The 24,029-nt window shown below is 38.5% G+C and overlaps 1 long non-coding RNA gene across 2 annotated transcripts; it reads right to left on the bottom strand.

The window, feature by feature from the left end:
* Positions 1–1,498: 1,498 nt before the first annotated feature.
* On the bottom strand, positions 1,499–2,559 carry LOC308386065. Of its 2 annotated transcripts, none has more exons than XR_013969706.1 (4): positions 2,349–2,559; positions 2,058–2,096; positions 1,763–1,882; positions 1,499–1,620 (listed from the first exon to the last, which is right to left on the bottom strand). It is a non-coding gene; the product is annotated as an uncharacterized lncRNA (long non-coding RNA). The 2 variants fall into 2 exon arrangements; XR_013969707.1 differs by having other exon boundaries at positions 1,988–2,096.
* Positions 2,560–24,029: the final 21,470 nt, after the last annotated feature.

Raw genomic sequence — 24,029 nt, forward strand, 5'->3', positions numbered from 1 at the left:
AGTTCCCACACTGGAGCTCCCTGACACTGTGTGTTAACCGTATTTAGCTTGTATCAACAGTTGTAACAGGCTAAGCCACTTGAGACACTGCATTGAATTTGTTCCTGTCTTAATGATTTCAGCTGACTGGTTTCAACTCAGATGTTCTGCTTTTTCCTTTCAGTAGATCAAATCAGCTCGTGCTGCTTCTGCTTCCAATTTAATGGCAAGAAGAAGAAGAAGAATGCTTCAGCGAAGTGGCGTTCATGGTCTCAGTGAACAGTCATGGTCACACACTGCATGTGGTTTTAAAAGCAACATGTCTGTTCAGTACAACGATCGAGATGTGTAATATTAGTGCAGCTACGGTTTGTTCTTGAACATCAGTTCTGTTTTCTACTTTGATCACTTAGACCAAAAAAGTGTTGTTTTCAGATTCTTTCTTTTAAATCTATAAAGCACCTGCTCATTTTTTATTACAATTAGTTTCACATAAATGTTAGTTTTTCCTTTATGATCTTTTAATGCTTACACTACACTGTACACATTAGAGACATTTCTGTTACCTGTTTCTGTTGACTCAGAGTTGTGAAATGTTCTTTTATTTAATGCACAATATGAAGTTCATAATTTTCTTACAAATAAAACTCTAATGACAAACATGAACAGCTGTGCTTATTTCTGAGACATGAGTTTTTGAATGTGTTTAGACAGTGTGCATCTATAATCTGAAACTGTAATGGTGAACCTGAGGTGATGGTCAACAGAAGGCTAATATATATCAATATAAAACAATATTGAAGTAATGTCTTTACCCCCTGCAGAGTGTGGACGCTGTGCACTCAATCACCTTATTCACTGTAGTAAACATGCACCGCTAGCTCAAGTGACTGACTGTCTCCATGGTTACATCGTATATTATTAGCTATGTAAACAGCTTCCATAGATACCGCCATAGCTCTCTGCAGCTGTAACACTTTCACACTTTGCAAATCATTTCACGATTTTGATAGTTATGAAGACAGAATATGTTTTTAAGGTCATGCTAGGCGGTTGCTATGGTGGTTGCTGTGGACTTGGCTGGACCGCGTCCGATTCCTGTTATTAGCTGTCCGCCGTAGGAAGGCTGCGTTCCATTTACAAGTAGTGACAGTCTGCCGCAACTCGAACTCAAACCCCACTTTGTTCTTTAATTATAGGCCTTTTATAGCCGTTCATGACACGCACACACACACATAAAGCACTTTGCCTCACCATGAGAATGGAACTTTACCTAAGCTAACCTTTAAAATATCTGATATAGGATAGAAAAAATGAAGCAACCAGAGATTTAATGATGAAGACTCTGGGTTCTGTAGTGACCTGAATGACTCTTTGCATACAATTTATTGAAGAGGACTTTAGAATGCACTTTACATTTAGACTGTTGCTGTTTAATTTTTTACATTGTTGCGGTGTTATGTCATGAATAAAGTTCACCTGCTGGGGGTTTGATGGATCAGATCATCATAATCAATGGGTCCTGAGGTGGGCGGGACTGTCTCTGGTGATGTCACCATGAAGGAACAGCATCTGGCACGTGTTGCTGAAACATCCCAGTACACTGGTGTAGTTTCCTCTCCAGCTGTTTGACATTTGACACTTCAACATTAAGGGGAAGCAGAAGAAACAGTGTTAGGTCAGGTGACCACATGGTTTCTAAAGTAACTGACAGGAAGTAACCAGGCCGTTAGAAATGGATGGCATGTGTTTATAGTTACTGGAGTTGGGTAACTCTACTTACCAAAAGCAGAAGCACACAGATGAAGGATCAGATGCTGAATGTTGCAGGAACATGCTCGTGCGGTGGTCATTCAGTGCTGCTCCGGCAGGTTAGACAGTCCAAGACTGATATACTGCCCATCTGAGAGTTTGAAAACACACATGCAAAGATTTATTTTGTATTACAGTCAAAGTTGGATGTTCATTTTTGTCCTTTAAAAATGTTTGTGTATTTGAAAGCGCTAACATTTAAGGATGACTTGGATCGTCTCCTTTAAAGGGGAGACAAGTGTATCCACTGATCCACGTCACTTTACCTGGATGATGACTCCTCTCCCCCTCACTCAGAAACGCTCCTAATATAACCAAGCAAATAAATAATATTGAAGATTTACTTACATCATTACAAAAACAGGAAAAACATCTCCCTTTGATTCTATTTCTCCATTCCTGCTGAACATCAGGCAACAAATATCTCAATAAATCACAGTAAAATGTAAAGCACATGTTTTCTCTGCTTTGTCTAACCTCTGCAGAGCCTCTGTCAAGAAAAACATATCTGTAAGCATAAAACAAATATACATTTCATAACACGTCACTGGACAAACCTCGGTCAGTTGATTTCCTCTGTGCAGTGCAGACGAACATCAGTCAGCAAGTCAAGGTGGTGAGATGGACTGGTGTCCTTTGTGACTCTGCTGGTTCTTCTGAGGAAATACCACCGTCTCTCCACACCGTCACCATCTGTGAGCACAAACTGCTGCTCTGCTCTGCCAGCATGTAGGAAATCACATATCACACACACAGGGGTGAAGAAACATTAGAACTCAACTTTGGATACTTTAGATCTAAACAGATCAAAGTAGCTCTTAGCTTCAACAATCAGTGAACAGACAAACAATGATACCATACTGATTCTGTATGAATACAATATGGTATTTTCAATACAGGTGTCAAATTAATTTACTAAAACTAATACAGATATATGTTGTTGTTTTTTTTTGATAAATTCGTTTGCTAAATTATAAGAATATATATTTTTTCATTTAACAATTGCAACTGAAAGAAATTAAATATTGAACAAAAATATATTGTCACATTCTGAGCATGCTCAGCATGCTGACAGACTTGAAGTTGCTACAGATTTTAAGAAGTGATAATTATAGGGAAAAAACTTCTCTTTTTCATCCGTTTAATCAAACATTTGATGCCTTAGATGTCTCAGTCCTATAGCATTCTGCAACTACAACTAAGCTGAAGCTTGGATTTGGCTGCAGGTGCCCTGTACATCCTTCTCAACATGTGGGTACCATTTAATCACACTTCTTCCTGAGCTTTGCTTCATCACAAGACCAAAGGTGGCATCCCGTGTCACGGTCATATCATCATCCAGAAGAAACATTTGAAGAAACATCATGGAGAAGAAACATTTACGCGCCTCCCGGTTTTGTTTTCTGATCCTGCAAAAAGACTGAGGACAACAAAGCCCAGAGAACACGAGATACACAACATCCAACATTCAGACTCAACAGCCTCCATAAATGAAGAGCACCAGGTTGGTTCAGTTATAGTAGATGTCATGGAATTTTTTAAATAAAGTCTGCAACACAGAAAGAGCTGTGATCATGCTATTTATTACTGTGCACAGGAGAGCAAACACACATCAAACATCACAGTTCAGTCATGTCAGCTCTGCCACTTCGCGTGTCTCGCTATGAAACCTAACGGATCAATGGTTATGCTGTTTTGTGCCCTTGACGTTATCAGCACCTGTAAAGGGAGTTGTTTTCTCAAACTGCTGAAGTAAGTTCATCTAGTTTTAGAAACTTTCATTGAACAGTCTATAACAGTGTCACAACTAAGCATATGCATAAGCACTTAAATGCTTTAAATGAGAATAACATAAAATTTCTATTACAGGAGCTAGAGCCTGTCCCAGTAGTCATAGGTAGAGCACACCTGGACAGGTCACCAGTCTGTCAGAGGACTAACACAGATGCAGCCTGACTCAATCCTAAATGTTCAGCACACAGAGACACAGAGGTGCCGTTTAAAGTTTAGTGTTAACTTGAGTCACTGATCATTTGCAGTATTACAGAGTCTGGCAGTCTTTGCATGATGTCCACGTCACTGTAAGTTTCTAGCTGACTCTCAGGTGTGACAGGTGTGCCAGCAGGAAAGAGTAATAATAGCCTGCATCCTGAGGTTTTTCATGCAGGATTAAAGGAGCCAGGCTTTGTTCACACAGCTAGGATTGTATTTTACACTGACCCTGGGTCACTTTATTAACTAGTAACTTCGTCAGTCATGACAGAAGCTAATATTTCTGTGCTAACATCGTTTAAACAGTAACAGCTTTACTCCAATATAAGCTAACGTTTACACCGTAACTTTAAGCTAGCACCATAAAGACGGTAAAACACGTAATAACATCTACAAATGCATCTTAAAGCTGTTATATTAGCACTCGGTGTATTACTAACATAACCACATTAACATTATTGACACTCGCTGGTCTGACTTTTAATAGTCATTCTATAAATGCTGTCCGTTTAAACGGTCTTACCTGTACACACTGCTGTATCCACCGGATTGCAGCCAGAGTGGATTCTGGAGTCTTCCCACGCTCCTGTTAGTGATCCTCCATCTGGATGGATGATAACAACCTTCTGAACAATCTAGCAGGAGATGGTCCATATCTAGGGGATATGGACTGATAACAGCCGAAGCGGGTGAATAAAGTCACCCAGTCGCTAGCTGTGCGATTACCCAGCATACACCAGCACAATATTAGGCACAGCACCACCATAGACATTTTCAGTGGTTTTGAATGCAGGACATGGTTATCTTACCTTGTAAAATGCATGACAATAAAACAGCTAACCACCATAAAATGGTATTGTGTATGTATGTATGTGCATGTGTGTGTGTGTGTGTGTGTGTGTGAGAGAGAGAGAGAGAGAGAGAGAGAGAGAGAGAGAGGGGGGGGGGGAGAGATCAAAGGCGTGTGCTTATGTTTTTTCTTGATCAAGAGTGTGCCTCCTCTCTCTTATTGGATGTATGGTATAGCATGTTTATTCAGGTGCACCTTTGAAGTCTATGAGAATACTTTGCAGCCTGGTCTGAGTGGTCATTTCTGCACAGACACAATGAAGCGTGCACTCAGTTTAGAGGAGGCTGTTGCTGCAGTTTTGCACTCTCCACAAGCAGTGGAGATACTTCTGACAGCGAAGAAGAATTTTTGCCAGGCACCGAGGAGCTTTGCAGCTCATGTGCGGAGGAGGAGAAGGAGAAGGAGGAAGAAGAGCAGGAGGAAGAGACAAGACTGGAGGATGGCCAGTGGAGATCTAAAAATGGAGAAATCATGTGGCAACCCACACAAGAGGTCCTGCCATTTTTTCCTCCCCCCATTTTAACCCCAGGACCAACCCATTATGCAATTCGTATAGGATCAGCAGCCCTGTGAGCACTTTCCATCTTTTTTTTGCAGAGGACATTATGCAGCTAATCCTGCATTTCACCAACCTGCAGGGGCAACAGGTCAGTAAAAGACTGGAAGGACATAGATGAGGCTTACATGGGGCTTGTGATGCTGGCTGGCCTGTACAGGTCTCAACATGAAACGACAACAAGCCTGTGAAATGGGGAGACAGGGCTCTTCTGTTTCATGCTACCATGTCAAAAAAAAAAGAAAAAAGATTTGAGCAAATTAATTGGGCAGTAAGATTCGATGATCGTCTCTCCCGTCCAGGTCGCTACAGGGGGGGCAAGGCTGTGGTTTCCTACATCCCCAAGCAAAGAAAAAAGGTTGTCTTATTGAGCACCAGGCACCGTGAGCTACAAGTCCAGGACTCTGGGAAGAGAAAGCCCCACATCATCCTGGATTATAACAAATGCAAAGGGACTGTGGATCATTTGGACCAGGTAAGCACAATTATAAGTAATTTATTTGCCAAATTGTTTACCGTTTCTCATTGTTATAACTGATAAAGTCAGATAATGTGATTATAATAGTTTTGATATGAGATGATAGTTTTAGACTATGATAGTTTTGATAGTTACAGTAAGGAGGGGGGTCCAGTTTGACGCCCACAGGCAGGAAGAATCTCTTGCTTATGGCTGTATAAATCTGTTCATGTCACCTGATCATTTCTTTTTGTTTTGCAGGTTTGTGGCAACTACTCCTGCCGTAGAAGGACACGTAGGTGGCCCATGTGTCTGTTCTACCACATGATCGAGGTAAGCTGCTATAATGCTTTCATTCAAGACAGCTGTAACTTTTGATAGAAGACGCATATAAACATATTTATGGCTTTATCTTATAAAGTTCGATATCCCCGTGTTGAGCAAACAGGTTTTGCAGCTGTTTGATCTAAGTTTTTCAAGTTATTCACAAAATGAATACCTATACTTTGTTTCGTGCAACAACTCCATTCAAATGCATGTAATAGTCAGAAACGCACTGTCTTGGCGAAATAAAGCGTTTACAACTTCATGAAGACAGCTCTAACTTTTGATAGGAGACTCAGATATGCGTATTTATGGCTTTATCTTATCGCATTCAATATCCCCGTGTTGAGCAAACAGTTTTAAAGCTATGTGAGCTAAGATTTTCAAGTTATTCACAAGATGAAAACCTATACTTTGTTTCGTGCGAGAACTCCATTCAAATGCATGTAATAGTCAGAAACGCACGGTCTCGGCGAAATAAAGTGTTTTTGTACAGCTTGAAGTTACCTGTAACTTTTGATAGAAGGCTTAGAGACACACATCAATATGGCTTTGCCTTATACAATTCAGCATCTCCGTGCTGGGGAAACAGGTTTTGCAGCTGTTTGAGCCAAGAGCTTCCAGTTATTGAAAAAATGAAAGCCTATACTTTGTTTCGTGCGAGAACTCCATTCAAATGCATGTAAAAGTCAGAAACGCACTGTCTCGGCGAAATAAAGGGTTTACAACTTCATGAAGACAGCTGTAACTTTTGATAGGAAACTCAGATATACGTATTTATGGCTTTATCTTATAGAATTCAATATCCCCGTTGAGCAAACAGTTTTAAAGCTATGTGAGCTAAGATTTTTAAGTTATTCACAAAATAAAAAGCTATACTTTGTTTCGTGTGAGAACTCCATTTATGTTACGCCCCTAATCTAGGCGTGTAGGGACGCACATAAGGTTGGAGGAGAGAGATACAAATCCCCGCCCTGGTTCCCAAGCCAAACATCCAAACCAGTTGTGAGTAAAAAAAAGGTGATTTTATTTAAGGACAAGAAGCATAGCTCCAGGGTGAGCCCAGGCCAAAATAATAAACAAAACCAACTAAGACCCACCAGAAAAGACTAATTAAACCCTAGGAAAGAAAAAGAACAAACAAATGACAGAGCTATCCCTCGCTCCCTGACCAAGAAAACAGGAGAAAACGATTCCAAAAGAAAAGGCAGCTCACCCCTTCCGCTTCAGCCCACGAGTGCCTAAGCTCTCAGCTAATGCACTAGGAGCGGCTTTTACAATTCACCCTCACACAAATACACAAGATAAGCACAGGCTGGGAAAACCATGGTCAGGACCGCGACGGCTGTCAGGCTACTCACTCGTTGCACACACTCTCTCCCTCTCTCCCCTCTGGAGCTGTCAGAGCGGCTTTTTGAACGTGGTCACCTGTTCCATGGTCCAATCAGCTGCTCACTACTCTTCATTAGGGGAGGGACCTGTAAAGTGTCTTAAACACAGGAAAGAGACACATGTCTCGCATGTAATAGTCAGAAACGCACTATCTTTGCAAAATAAAGCCTTTTTGTACAACTTCATGAAGTTAGCTGTAACTTTTGATAGAAGATTCAGATTTACGTAGTTATGGCTTTATCTTATAATATTCAGTATCCCCGTGTTGAGCAAACAGGTTTGAGCTAAGATTTTCGAGTTATTCACATAATGAAAACCTATACTTTGTTTCGTGCGAGAACTGCATTCAAATAGTCAGAAACGCACTGTCTCGGCGAAATAAAGTGTTTTTGTACAGCTTCATGAAGACAGCTGTAACTTTTGATAGAAGGCTCAGATTTATGTATTTATGGTTTTATCTTATAGAATTCAATATCCCCGTGCTGGGAAAACAGATTTTGCAGCTGTTTGAGCTAAGATTTCCAAGTTATTCACATAATGAAAACCTATACTTTGTTTCGGTCGAGTTTCCCATTCAAATGCATGTAACAGTGAGAAACGCACTGTCTTGGCGAAAGAAAGCGTTTTTGTACAACTTCATATAAATAGCTGTAACTTTTGATAGAAGACTCGGATACACATGTTTATGGCTTTATCTTATAGAACTCAAGGTTCCCGTGCTGGGAAAAAAGGATTTGCAGCTGTTTGAGCTAAGATTTTCAAGTTATACACATAATGAAAACCTATACTTTGTTTCGGTCGAGTTCCCCATTCAAATGCATGTAACAGTGAGAAACGCACTGTCTTGGCGAAAGAAAGCGTTTTTGTACAACTTCATATAAATAGCTGTAACTTTTGATAGAAGACTCAGACAAACATGTTTATGGCTTTATCTTATAGAACTCAAGGTCCCGTGCTGGGAAAACAGGATTTGCAGCTGTTTGAGCTAAGATTTTCAAGTTATACACATAATGAAAACCTATACTTTGTTTCGGTCGAGTTCCCCATTCAAATGCATGTAACAGTGAGAAACGCACTGTCTTGGCGAAAGAAAGCGTTTTTGTACAACTTCATATAAATAGCTGTAACTTTTGATAGAAGACTCAGACAAACATGTTTATGGCTTTATCTTATAGAACTCAAGGTCCCCGTGCTGGGAAAACAGGATTTGCAGCTGTTTGAGCTAAGATTTCCAAGTTATACACATAATGAAAACCTATACTTTGTTTCGGTCGAGTTCCCCATTCAAATGCATGTAACAGTGAGAAACGCACTGTCTTGGCGAAAGAAAGCGTTTTTGTACAACTTCATATAAATAGCTGTAACTTTTGATAGAAGACTCGGATACACATGTTTATGGCTTTATCTTATAGAACTCAAGGTCCCCGTGCTGGGAAAACAGGTTTTGCAGCCGTTTGAGCTAAGATTTCCAAGTTATACACATAATGAAAACCTATACTTTGTTTCGGTCGAGTTCCCCATTCAAATGTATGTAACAGTGAGAAACGCACTGTCTTGGCGAAATAAAGCGTTTTTGTACAACTTCATATAAATAGCTGTAACTTTTGATAGAAGACTCAGACAAACATGTTTATGGCTTTATCTTATATAACTCAAGATCCCCGTGCTGGGAAAACAGGTTTTGCAGCTGTTTGAGCTAAGATTTTCAAGTTATACACATAATGAAAACCTATACTTTGTTTCGGTCGAGTTCCCCATTCAAATGCATGTAACAGTGAGAAACGCACTGTCTTGGCGAAAGAAAGCGTTTTTGTACAACTTCAATTAAATCGCTGTAACTTTTGATAGAAGACTCGGATACACATGTTTATGGCTTTATCTTATAGAACTCAAGGTCCCCGTGCTGGGAAAACAGGTTTTGCAGCTGTTTGAGCTAAGATTTTCAAGTTATACACATAATGAAAACCTATACTTTGTTTCGGTCGAGTTCCCCATTCAAATGCATGTAACAGTGAGAAACGCACTGTCTTGGCGAAAGAAAGCGTTTTTGTACAACTTCATATAAATAGCTGTAACTTTTGATAGAAGACTCAGACAAACATGTTTATGGCTTTATCTTATAGAACTCAAGGTCCCTGTGCTGGGAAAACAGGTTTTGCAGCTGTTTGAGCTAAGATTTCCAAGTTATACACATAATGAAAACCTATACTTTGTTTCGGTCGAGTTCCCCATTCAAATGCATGTAACAGTGAGAAACGCACTGTCTTGGCGAAATAAAGCGTTTTTGTACAACTTCATATAAATAGCTGTAACTTTTGATAGAAGACTCAGACAAACATGTTTATGGCTTTATCTTATAGAACTCAAGGTCCCTGTGCTGGGAAAACAGGTTTTGCAGCTGTTTGAGCTAAGATTTCCAAGTTATACACATAATGAAAACCTATACTTTGTCTCAGGCGAGTTTCCCATTCAAATGCATGTAACAGTGAGAAACGCACTGTCTTGGCGAAATAAAGCGTTTTTGTACAACTTCATATAAATAGCTGTAACTTTTGATAGAAGACTCAGACAAACATGTTTATGGCTTTATCTTATAGAACTCAAGGTCCCCGTGCTGGGAAAACAGAACAGGTGTTGCAGCCGTTTGAGCTAAGATTTTAAAATTATTCACATAATGAAAACCTATACTTTGTTTCGGGCGAGTTCCCCATTCAAATGCGGTCAACAGTGAGAAACGCATTGTCTTGGCGAAAGAAAGCGTTTTTGTACAACTTCATATAAATAGCTGTAACTTTTGATAGAAGACTCGGATACACATGTTTATGGCTTTATCTTATAGAACTCAAGGTCCCCGTGCTGGGAAAACAGGATTTGCAGCTGTTTGAGCTAAGATTTCCAAGTTATACACATAATGAAAACCTATACTTTGTTTCGGTCGAGTTCCCCATTCAAATGCATGTAACAGTGAGAAACGCACTGTCTTGGCGAAAGAAAGCGTTTTTGTACAACTTCATATAAATAGCTGTAACTTTTGATAGAAGACTCGGATACACATGTTTATGGCTTTATCTTATAGAACTCAAGGTCCCCGTGCTGGGAAAACAGGTTTTGCAGCCGTTTGAGCTAAGATTTCCAAGTTATACACATAATGAAAACCTATACTTTGTTTCGGTCGAGTTCCCCATTCAAATGTATGTAACAGTGAGAAACGCACTGTCTTGGCGAAATAAAGCGTTTTTGTACAACTTCATATAAATAGCTGTAACTTTTGATAGAAGACTCAGACAAACATGTTTATGGCTTTATCTTATATAACTCAAGATCCCCGTGCTGGGAAAACAGGTTTTGCAGCTGTTTGAGCTAAGATTTTCAAGTTATACACATAATGAAAACCTATACTTTGTTTCGGTCGAGTTCCCCATTCAAATGCATGTAACAGTGAGAAACGCACTGTCTTGGCGAAAGAAAGCGTTTTTGTACAACTTCAATTAAATCGCTGTAACTTTTGATAGAAGACTCGGATACACATGTTTATGGCTTTATCTTATAGAACTCAAGGTCCCCGTGCTGGGAAAACAGGTTTTGCAGCTGTTTGAGCTAAGATTTTCAAGTTATACACATAATGAAAACCTATACTTTGTTTCGGTCGAGTTCCCCATTCAAATGCATGTAACAGTGAGAAACGCACTGTCTTGGCGAAAGAAAGCGTTTTTGTACAACTTCATATAAATAGCTGTAACTTTTGATAGAAGACTCAGACAAACATGTTTATGGCTTTATCTTATAGAACTCAAGGTCCCTGTGCTGGGAAAACAGGTTTTGCAGCTGTTTGAGCTAAGATTTCCAAGTTATACACATAATGAAAACCTATACTTTGTTTCGGTCGAGTTCCCCATTCAAATGCATGTAACAGTGAGAAACGCACTGTCTTGGCGAAATAAAGCGTTTTTGTACAACTTCATATAAATAGCTGTAACTTTTGATAGAAGACTCAGACAAACATGTTTATGGCTTTATCTTATAGAACTCAAGGTCCCTGTGCTGGGAAAACAGGTTTTGCAGCTGTTTGAGCTAAGATTTCCAAGTTATACACATAATGAAAACCTATACTTTGTCTCAGGCGAGTTTCCCATTCAAATGCATGTAACAGTGAGAAACGCACTGTCTTGGCGAAATAAAGCGTTTTTGTACAACTTCATATAAATAGCTGTAACTTTTGATAGAAGACTCAGACAAACATGTTTATGGCTTTATCTTATAGAACTCAAGGTCCCCGTGCTGGGAAAACAGAACAGGTGTTGCAGCCGTTTGAGCTAAGATTTTAAAATTATTCACATAATGAAAACCTATACTTTGTTTCGGGCGAGTTCCCCATTCAAATGCGGTCAACAGTGAGAAACGCATTGTCTTGGCGAAAGAAAGCGTTTTTGTACAACTTCATATAAATAGCTGTAACTTTTGATAGAAGACTCGGATACACATGTTTATGGCTTTATCTTATAGAACTCAAGGTCCCCGTGCTGGGAAAACAGAACAGGTGTTGCAGCTGTTTGAGCTAAGATTTCCAAGTTATACACATAATGAAAACCTATACTTTGTTTCGGGCGAGTTCCCCATTCAAATGCATGTAACAGTGAGAAACGCACTGGCTTGGCGAAAGAAAGCGTTTTTGTACAACTTCATATAAATAGCTGTAACTTTTGATAGAAGACTCAGACAAACATGTTTATGGCTTTATCTTATAGAACTCAAGGTCCCCGTGCTGGGAAAACAGGTTTTGCAGCTGTTTGAGCTAAGATTTTCAAGTTATACACATAATGAAAACCTATACTTTGTTTCGGTCGAGTTCCCCATTCAAATGCATGTAACAGTGAGAAACGCACTGTCTTGGCGAAAGAAAGCGTTTTTGTACAACTTCAATTAAATAGCTGTAACTTTTGATAGAAGACTCGGATACACATGTTTATGGCTTTATCTTATAGAACTCAAGGTCCCCGTGCTGGGAAAACAGAACAGGTGTTGCAGCCGTTTGAGCTAAGATTTTAAAATTATTCACATAATGAAAACCTATACTTTGTTTCGGGCGAGTTCCCCATTCAAATGCGGGCAACAGTGAGAAACGCACTGTCTTGGCGAAAGAAAGCGTTTTTGTACAACTTCATATAAATAGCTGTAACTTTTGATAGAAGACTCGGATACACATGTTTATGGCTTTATCTTATAGAACTCAAGGTCCCCGTGCTGGGAAAACAGAACAGGTGTTGCAGCCGTTTGAGCTAAGATTTTAAAATTATTCACATAATGAAAACCTATACTTTGTTTCAGGCGAGTTTCCCATTCAAATGCATGTAACAGTGAGAAACGCATTGTCTTGGCGAAATAAAGCGTTTTTGAACAACTTCATATAAATCGCTGTAACTTTTGATAGAAGACTCAGAAAAACATGTTTATGGCTTTATCTTATAGAACTCAAGGTCCCCGTGCTGAGAAAACAGAACAGGTGTTGCAGCTGTTTGAGCTAAGATTTTCAAGTTATACACATAATGAAAACCTATACTTTGTTTCGGTCAAGTTCCCCATTCAAATGCATGTAACAGTGAGAAACGCACTGTCTTGGCGAAATAAAGCGTTTTTGTACAACTTCATATAAATAGCTGTAACTTTTGATAGAAGACTCAGACAAACATGTTTATGGCTTTATCTTATAGAACTCAAGGTCCCTGTGCTGGGAAAACAGCTTTTGCAGCTGTTTGAGCTAAGATTTCCAAGTTATACACATAATGAAAACCTATACTTTGTTTCGGTCGAGTTCCCCATTCAAATGCATGTAACAGTGAGAAACGCACTGTCTTGGCGAAAGAAAGCGTTTTTGTACAACTTCATATAAATAGCTGTAACTTTTGATAGAAGACTCAGACAAACATGTTTATGGCTTTATCTTATAGAACTCAAGGTCCCTGTGCTGGGAAAACAGGTTTTGCAGCTGTTTGAGCTAAGATTTCCAAGTTATACACATAATGAAAACCTATACTTTGTTTCGGTCGAGTTCCCCATTCAAATGCATGTAACAGTGAGAAACGCACTGTCTTGGCGAAATAAAGCGTTTTTGTACAACTTCATATAAATAGCTGTAACTTTTGATAGAAGACTCAGACAAACATGTTTATGGCTTTATCTTATAGAACTCAAGGTCCCTGTGCTGGGAAAACAGGTTTTGCAGCTGTTTGAGCTAAGATTTCCAAGTTATACACATAATGAAAACCTATACTTTGTCTCAGGCGAGTTTCCCATTCAAATGCATGTAACAGTGAGAAACGCACTGTCTTGGCGAAATAAAGCGTTTTTGTACAACTTCATATAAATAGCTGTAACTTTTGATAGAAGACTCAGACAAACATGTTTATGGCTTTATCTTATAGAACTCAATATCCCCGTGCTGGGAAAACAGAACAGGTGTTGCAGCCGTTTGAGCTAAGATTTTAAAATTATTCACATAATGAAAACCTATACTTTGTTTCGGGCGAGTTCCCCATTCAAATGCGGTCAACAGTGAGAAACGCATTGTCTTGGCGAAAGAAAGCGTTTTTGTACAACTTCATATAAATAGCTGTAACTTTTGATAGAAGACTCGGATACACATGTTTATGGCTTTATCTTATAGAACTCAAGGTCCCCGTGCTGGGAAAACAGAACAGGTGTTGCAGCTGTTTGAGCTAAGATTTCCAAGTTATACACATAATGAAAACCTATACTTTGTTTCGGGCGAGTTCCCCATTCAAATGCATGTAACAGTGAGAAACGCACTGGCTTGGCGAAAGAAAGCGTTTTTGTACAACTTCATATAAATAGCTGTAACTTTTGATAGAAGACTCAGACAAACATGTTTATGGCTTTATCTTATAGAACTCAAGGTCCCCGTGCTGGGAAAACAGGTTTTGCAGCTGTTTGAGCTAAGATTTTCAAGTTATACACATAATGAAAACCTATACTTTGTTTCGGTCGAGTTCCCCATTCAAATGCATGTAACAGTGAGAAACGCACTGTCTTGGCGAAAGAAAGCGTTTTTGTACAACTTCAATTAAATAGCTGTAACTTTTGATAGAAGACTCGGATACACATGTTTATGGCTTTATCTTATAGAACTCAAGGTCCCCGTGCTGGGAAAACAGAACAGGTGTTGCAGCCGTTTGAGCTAAGATTTTAAAATTATTCACATAATGAAAACCTATACTTTGTTTCGGGCGAGTTCCCCATTCAAATGCGGGCAACAGTGAGAAACGCACTGTCTTGGCGAAAGAAAGCGTTTTTGTACAACTTCATATAAATAGCTGTAACTTTTGATAGAAGACTCGGATACACATGTTTATGGCTTTATCTTATAGAACTCAAGGTCCCCGTGCTGGGAAAACAGAACAGGTGTTGCAGCCGTTTGAGCTAAGATTTTAAAATTATTCACATAATGAAAACCTATACTTTGTCTCAGGCGAGTTTCCCATTCAAATGCATGTAACAGTGAGAAACGCATTGTCTTGGCGAAATAAAGCGTTTTTGAACAACTTCATATAAATCGCTGTAACTTTTGATAGAAGACTCAGAAAAACATGTTTATGGCTTTATCTTATAGAACTCAAGGTCCCCGTGCTGAGAAAACAGAACAGGTGTTGCAGCTGTTTGAGCTAAGATTTTCAAGTTATACACATAATGAAAACCTATACTTTGTTTCGGTCGAGTTCCCCATTCAAATGCATGTAACAGTGAGAAACGCACTGTCTTGGCGAAATAAAGCGTTTTTGTACAACTTCATATAAATAGCTGTAACTTTTGATAGAAGACTCAGACAAACATGTTTATGGCTTTATCTTATAGAACTCAAGGTCCCTGTGCTGGGAAAACAGCTTTTGCAGCTGTTTGAGCTAAGATTTCCAAGTTATACACATAATGAAAACCTATACTTTGTTTCGGTCGAGTTCCCCATTCAAATGCATGTAACAGTGAGAAACGCACTGTCTTGGCGAAATAAAGCGTTTTTGTACAACTTCATATAAATAGCTGTAACTTTTGATAGAAGACTCAGACAAACATGTTTATGGCTTTATCTTATAGAACTCAAGGTCCCTGTGCTGGGAAAACAGCTTTTGCAGCTGTTTGAGCTAAGATTTCCAAGTTATACACATAATGAAAACCTATACTTTGTTTCGGTCGAGTTCCCCATTCAAATGCATGTAACAGTGAGAAACGCACTGACTTGGCGAAATAAAGCGTTTTTGTACAACTTCATATAAATAGCTGTAACTTTTGATAGAAGACTCAGACAAACATGTTTATGGCTTTATCTTATAGAACTCAAGGTCCCCGTGCTAGGAAAACAGGTTTTGCAGCTGTTTGAGCTAAGATTTTCAAGTTATACACATAATGAAAACCTATACTTTGTTTCGGTCGAGTTCCCCATTCAAATGCATGTAACAGTGAGAAACGCATTGTCTTGGCGAAATAAAGCGTTTTTGTACAACTTCATATAAATAGCTGTAACTTTTGATAGAAGACTCAGACAAACATGTTTATGGCTTTATCTTATAGAACTCAAGGTCCCTGTGCTGGGAAAACAGCTTTTGCAGCTGTTTGAGCTAAGATTTCCAAGTTATACACATAATGAAAACCTATACTTTGTTTCGGTCGAGTTCCCCATTCAAATGCATGTAACAGTGAGAAACGCATTGTCTTGGCGAAATAAAGCGTTTTTGTACAACTTCATATAAATCGCTGTAACTTTTGATAGAAGACTCGGATACACATGTTTATGGCTTTATCTTATAGAACTCAAGGTCCCCGTGCTGGGAAAACAGGATTTGCAGCTGTTTGAGCTAAGATTTTAAAATTATTCACATAATGAAAACCTATACTTTGTCTCAGGCGAGTTTCCCATTCAAATGCATGTAACAGTGAGAAACGCACTGTCTTGGCGAAATAAAGCGTTTTTGTACAACTTCATATAAATAGCTGTAACTTTTGATAGAAGACTCAGACAAACATGTTTATGGCTTTATCTTATAGAACTCAAGGTCCCCGTGCTGGGAAAACAGGTTTTGCAGCTGTTTGAGCTAAGATTTTCAAGTTATACACATAATGAAAACCTATACTTTGTTTCGGTCGAGTTCCCCATTCAAATGCATGTAACAGTGAGAAACGCACTGTCTTGGCGAAAGAAAGCGTTTTTGTACAACTTCAATTAAATAGCTGTAACTTTTGATAGAAGACTCGGATACACATGTTTATGGCTTTATCTTATAGAACTCAAGGTCCCCGTGCTGGGAAAACAGAACAGGTGTTGCAGCCGTTTGAGCTAAGATTTTAAAATTATTCACATAATGAAAACCTATACTTTGTTTCGGGCGAGTTCCCCATTCAAATGCGGGCAACAGTGAGAAACGCACTGTCTTGGCGAAAGAAAGCGTTTTTGTACAACTTCATATAAATAGCTGTAACTTTTGATAGAAGACTCGGATACACATGTTTATGGCTTTATCTTATAGAACTCAAGGTCCCCGTGCTGGGAAAACAGAACAGGTGTTGCAGCCGTTTGAGCTAAGATTTTAAAATTATTCACATAATGAAAACCTATACTTTGTCTCAGGCGAGTTTCCCATTCAAATGCATGTAACAGTGAGAAACGCATTGTCTTGGCGAAATAAAGCGTTTTTGAACAACTTCATATAAATCGCTGTAACTTTTGATAGAAGACTCAGAAAAACATGTTTATGGCTTTATCTTATAGAACTCAAGGTCCCCGTGCTGAGAAAACAGAACAGGTGTTGCAGCTGTTTGAGCTAAGATTTTCAAGTTATACACATAATGAAAACCTATACTTTGTTTCGGTCGAGTTCCCCATTCAAATGCATGTAACAGTGAGAAACGCACTGTCTTGGCGAAATAAAGCGTTTTTGTACAACTTCATATAAATAGCTGTAACTTTTGATAGAAGACTCAGACAAACATGTTTATGGCTTTATCTTATAGAACTCAAGGTCCCTGTGCTGGGAAAACAGCTTTTGCAGCTGTTTGAGCTAAGATTTCCAAGTTATACACATAATGAAAACCTATACTTTGTTTCGGTCGAGTTCCCCATTCAAATGCATGTAACAGTGAGAAACGCACTGTCTTGGCGAAATAAAGCGTTTTTGTACAACTTCATATAAATAGCTGTAACTTTTGATAGAAGACTCAGACAAACATGTTTATGGCTTTATCTTATAGAACTCAAGGTCCCTGTGCTGGGAAAACAGCTTTTGCAGCTGTTTGAGCTAAGATTTCCAAGTTATACACATAATGAAAACCTATACTTTGTTTCGGTCGAGTTCCCCATTCAAATGCATGTAACAGTGAGAAACGCACTGACTTGGCGAAATAAAGCGTTTTTGTACAACTTCATATAAATAGCTGTAACTTTTGATAGAAGACTCAGACAAACATGTTTATGGCTTTATCTTATAGAACTCAAGGTCCCCGTGCTAGGAAAACAGGTTTTGCAGCTGTTTGAGCTAAGATTTTCAAGTTATACACATAATGAAAACCTATACTTTGTTTCGGTCGAGTTCCCCATTCAAATGCATGTAACAGTGAGAAACGCATTGTCTTGGCGAAATAAAGCGTTTTTGTACAACTTCATATAAATAGCTGTAACTTTTGATAGAAGACTCAGACAAACATGTTTATGGCTTTATCTTATAGAACTCAAGGTCCCTGTGCTGGGAAAACAGCTTTTGCAGCTGTTTGAGCTAAGATTTCCAAGTTATACACATAATGAAAACCTATACTTTGTTTCGGTCGAGTTCCCCATTCAAATGCATGTAACAGTGAGAAACGCATTGTCTTGGCGAAATAAAGCGTTTTTGTACAACTTCATATAAATCGCTGTAACTTTTGATAGAAGACTCGGATACACATGTTTATGGCTTTATCTTATAGAACTCAAGGTCCCCGTGCTGGGAAAACAGGATTTGCAGCTGTTTGAGCTAAGATTTTAAAATTATTCACATAATGAAAACCTATACTTTGTCTCAGGCGAGTTTCCCATTCAAATGCATGTAACAGTGAGAAACGCACTGTCTTGGCGAAATAAAGCGTTTTTGTACAACTTCATATAAATAGCTGTAACTTTTGATAGAAGACTCGGATACACATGTTTATGGCTTTATCTTATAGAACTCAAGGTCCCCGTGCTGGGAAATCAGGATTTGCAGCTGTTTGAGCTAAGATTTCCAAGTTATACACATAATGAAAACCTATACTTTGTTTCGGTCGAGTTCCCCATTCAAATGCATGTAACAGTGAGAAACGCACTGTCTTGGCGAAATAAAGCGTTTTTGTACAACTTCATATAAATCGCTGTAACTTTTGATAGAAGACTCAGACAAACATGTTTATGGCTTTATCTTATAGAACTCAAGGTCCCTGTGCTGGGAAAACAGGTTTTGCAGCTGTTTGAGCTAAGATTTCCAAGTTATACACATAATGAAAACCTATACTTTGTTTCGGTCGAGTTCCCCATTCAAATGCATGTAACAGTGAGAAACGCACTGACTTGGCGAAATAAAGCATTTTTGTACAACTTCATATAAATAGCTGTAACTTTTGATAGAAGACTCAGACAAACATGTTTATGGCTTTATCTTATAGAACTCAAGGTCCCTGTGCTGGGAAAACAGCTTTTGCAGCTGTTTGAGCTAAGATTTCCAAGTTATACACATAATGAAAACCTATACTTTGTTTCGGGCGAGTTCCCCATTCAAATGCGGTCAACAGTGAGAAACGCACTGTCTTGGCGAAAGAAAGCGTTTTTGTACAACTTCATATAAATAGCTGTAACTTTTGATAGAAGACTCAGACAAACATGTTTATGGCTTTATCTTATAGAACTCAAGGTCCCTGTGCTGGGAAAACAGCTTTTGCAGCTGTTTGAGCTAAGATTTCCAAGTTATACACATAATGAAAACCTATACTTTGTTTCGGTCGAGTTCCCCATTCAAATGCATGTAACAGTGAGAAACGCAAGAGACAAGTCTTAGCTCAAATGGCTGCAAACCCTGTTCTGTTTTCCCAGCACGGGGACCTTGAGTTCTATAAGATAAAGCCATAAACATGTGTATCCGAGTCTTCTATCAAAAGTTACAGCGATTTATATGAAGTTGTACAAAAACGCTTTATTTCGCCAAGACAATGCGTTTCTCACTGTTACATGCATTTGAATGGGGAACTTGACCGAAACAAAGTATAGGTTTTCATTATGTGTATAACTTGAAAATCTTAGCTCAAACAGCTGCAAAGCCTATTTTCCCAGCACGGGGACCTTGAGTTCTATAAGATAAAGCCATAAACATGTTTGTCTGAGTCTTCTATCAAAAGTTACAGCTATTTATATGAAGTTGTACAAAAACGCTTTCTTTCGCCAAGACAGTGCGTTTCTCACTGTTACATGCATTTGAATGGGGAACTCGACCGAAACAAAGTATAGGTTTTCATTATGTGTATAACTTGAAAATCTTAGCTCAAACAGCTGCAAAACCTGTTTGCCCAGAACGGGGACCTTAAGTTCTATAAGATAAAGCCATAAACATGTGTATCTGAGTCTTCTATCAAAAGTTACAGCGATTTATATGAAGTTGTACAAAAACGCTTTATTTCGCCAAGACAATGCGTTTCTCACTGTTACATGCATTTGAATGGGGAACTTGACCGAAACAAAGTATAGGTTTTCATTATGTGTATAACTTGAAAATCTTAGCTCAAACAGCTGCAAATCCTGTTTTCCCAGCACGGGGACCTTGAGTTCTATAAGATAAAGCCATAAACATGTTTGTCTGAGTCTTCTATCAAAAGTTACAGCGATTTATATGAAGTTGTTCAAAAACGCTTTATTTCGCCAAGACAATGCGTTTCTCACTGTTACATGCATTTGAATGGGAAACTCGCCTGAGACAAAGTATAGGTTTTCATTATGTGAATAATTTTAAAATCTTAGCTCAAACAGCTGCAAAACCTGTTTGCCCAGCACGGGGACCTTGAGTTCTATAAGATAAAGCCATAAACATGTGTATCCGAGTCTTCTATCAAAAGTTACAGCGATTTATATGAAGTTGTACAAAAACGCTTTATTTCGCCAAGACAGTGCGTTTCTCACTGTTACATGCATTTGAATGGGAACTCGACCGAAACAAAGTATAGGTTTTCATTATGTGTATAACTTGAAAATCTTAGCTCAAACAGCTGCAAATCCTGTTTTCCCAGCACGGGGACCTTGAGTTCTATAAGATAAAGCCATAAACATGTGTATCCGAGTCTTCTATCAAAAGTTACAGCTATTTATATGAAGTTGTACAAAAACGCTTTATTTCGCCAAGACAGTGCATTTCTCACTGTTACATGCATTTGAATGGGGAACTTGACCGAAACAAAGTATAGGTTTTCATTATGTGTATAACTTGGAAATCTTAGCTCAAACAGCTTCAAATCCTGTTTTCCCAGCACGGGGACCTTGAGTTCTATAAGATAAAGCCATAAACATGTGTGTCCGAGTCTTCTATCAAAAGTTACAGCGATTTATATGAAGTTGTACAAAAACGCTTTATTTCGCCAAGACAGTGCGTTTCTCACTGTTACATGCATTTGAATGGGGAACTTGACCGAAACAAAGTATAGGTTTTCATTATGTGTATAACTTGAAAATCTTAGCTCAAACAGCTGCAAATCCTGTTTTCCCAGCACGGGGACCTTGAGTTCTATAAGATAAAGCCATAAACATGTTTGTCTAAGTCTTCTATCAAAAGTTACAGCGATTTATATGAAGTTGTTCAAAAACGCTTTATTTCGCCAAGACAATGCGTTTCTCACTGTTACATGCATTTGAATGGGAAACTCGCCTGAGACAAAGTATAGGTTTTCATTATGTGAATAATTTTAAAATCTTAGCTCAAACAGCTGCAAAACCTGTTTGCCCAGCACGGGGACCTTGAGTTCTATAAGATAAAGCCATAAACATGTGTATCCGAGTCTTCTATCAAAAGTTACAGCTATTTATATGAAGTTGTACAAAAACGCTTTCTTTCGCCAAGACAGTGCGTTTCTCACTGTTACATGCATTTGAATGGGAACTCGACCGAAACAAAGTATAGGTTTTCATTATGTGTATAACTTGAAAATCATAGCTCAAACAGCTGCAAATCCTGTTTTCCCAGCACGGGGACCTTGAGTTCTATAAGATAAAGCCATAAACATGTGTATCCGAGTCTTCTATCAAAAGTTACAGCGATTTATATGAAGTTGTACAAAAACGCTTTATTTCGCCAAGACAATGCGTTTCTCACTGTTACATGCATTTGAATGGGAAACTCGCCTGAGACAAAGTATAGGTTTTCATTATGTGAATAATTTTAAAATCTTAGCTCAAACGGCTGCAAAACCTGTTCTGTTTGCCCAGCACGGGGACCTTGAGTTCTATAAGATAAAGCCATAAACATGTGTATCCGAGTCTTCTATCAAAAGTTACAGCTATTTATATGAAGTTGTACAAAAACGCTTTCTTTCGCCAAGACAGTGCGTTTCTCACTGTTACATGCATTTGAATGGGAACTCGACCGAAACAAAGTATAGGTTTTCATTATGTGTATAACTTGAAAATCTTAGCTCAAACAGCTGCAAATCCTGTTTTCCCAGCACGGGGACCTTGAGTTCTATAAGATAAAGCCATAAACATGTTTGTCTGAGTCTTCTATCAAAAGTTACAGCTATTTATATGAAGTTGTACAAAAACGCTTTCTTTCGCCAAGTCAGTGCGTTTCTCACTGTTACATGCATTTGAATGGGGAACTCGACCAAAACAAAGTATAGGTTTTCATTATGTGTATAACTTGAAAATCTTAGCTCAAACAGCTGCAAAACCTGTTTTCCCAGCACGGGGACCTTGAGTTCTATAAGATAAAGCCATAAACATGTGTATCCGAGTCTTCTATCAAAAGTTACAGCGATTTATATGAAGTTGTACAAAAACGCTTTATTTCGCCAAGACAGTGCGTTTCTCACTGTTACATGCATTTGAATGGGGAACTTGACCAAAACAAAGTATAGGTTTTCATTATGTGTATAACTTGAAAATCTTAGCTCAAACAGCTGCAAATCCTGTTTTCCCAGCACGGGGACCTTGAGTTCTATAAGATAAAGCCATAAACATGTTTGTCTAAGTCTTCTATCAAAAGTTACAGCGATTTATATGAAGTTGTTCAAAAATGCTTTATTTCGCCAAGACAATGCGTTTCTCACTGTTACATGCATTTGAATGGGAAACTCGCCTGAGACAAAGTATAGGTTTTCATTATGTGAATAATTTTAAAATCTTAGCTCAAACAGCTGCAAAACCTGTTTGCCCAGCACGGGGACCTTGAGTTCTATAAGATAAAGCCATAAACATGTGTATCCGAGTCTTCTATCAAAAGTTACAGCTATTTATATGAAGTTGTACAAAAACGCTTTCTTTCGCCAAGACAGTGCGTTTCTCACTGTTACATGCATTTGAATGGGAACTCGACCGAAACAAAGTATAGGTTTTCATTATGTGTATAACTTGAAAATCTTAGCTCAAACAGCTGCAAATCCTGTTTTCCCAGCACGGGGACCTTGAGTTCTATAAGATAAAGCCATAAATATGTTTGTCCGAGTCTTCTATCAAAAGTTACAGCTATTTATATGAAGTTGTACAAAAACGCTTTATTTCGCCAAGACAGTGCGTTTCTCACTGTTACATGCATTTGAATGGGGAACTCGACCGAAACAAAGTATAGGTTTTCATTATGTGTATAACTTGAAAATCTTAGCTCAAACAGCTGCAAAACCTGTTTGCCCAGCACGGGGACCTTGAGTTCTATAAGATAAAGCCATAAACATGTGTATCTGAGTCTTCTATCAAAAGTTACAGCGATTTATATGAAGTTGTACAAAAACGCTTTATTTCGCCAAGACAATGCGTTTCTCACTGTTACATGCATTTGAATGGGGAACTTGACCGAAACAAAGTATAGGTTTTCATTATGTGTATAACTTGAAAATCTTAGCTCAAATGGCTGCAAATCCTGTTTTCCCAGCACGGGGACCTTGAGTTCTATAAGATAAAGCCATAAACATGTGTATCCGAGTCTTCTATCAAAAGTTACAGCTATTTATATGAAGTTGTACAAAAACGCTTTATTTCGCCAAGACAGTGCGTTTCTCACTGTTACATGCATTTGAATGGGGAACTTGACCGAAACAAAGTATAGGTTTTCATTATGTGTATAACTTGAAAATCTTAGCTCAAACAGCTGCAAATCCTGTTTTCCCAGCACGGGGACCTTGAGTTCTATAAGATAAAGCCATAAACATGTTTGTCTGAGTCTTCTATCAAAAGTTACAGCGATTTATATGAAGTTGTTCAAAAACGCTTTATTTCGCCAAGACAATGCGTTTCTCACTGTTACATGCATTTGAATGGGAAACTCGCCTGAAACAAAGTATAGGTTTTCATTATGTGAATAATTTTAAAATCTTAGCTCAAACGGCTGCAAAACCTGTTCTGTTTGCCCAGCACGGGGATATTGAGTTCTATAAGATAAAGCCATAAACATGTGTATCCGAGTCTTCTATCA

Source organism: Rhamphochromis sp. 'chilingali', assembly GCF_963969265.1.
Source record: "Rhamphochromis sp. 'chilingali' genome assembly, chromosome: 18".
NCBI classification, from domain to species: Eukaryota; Metazoa; Chordata; class Actinopteri; order Cichliformes; family Cichlidae; genus Rhamphochromis; species Rhamphochromis sp. 'chilingali'.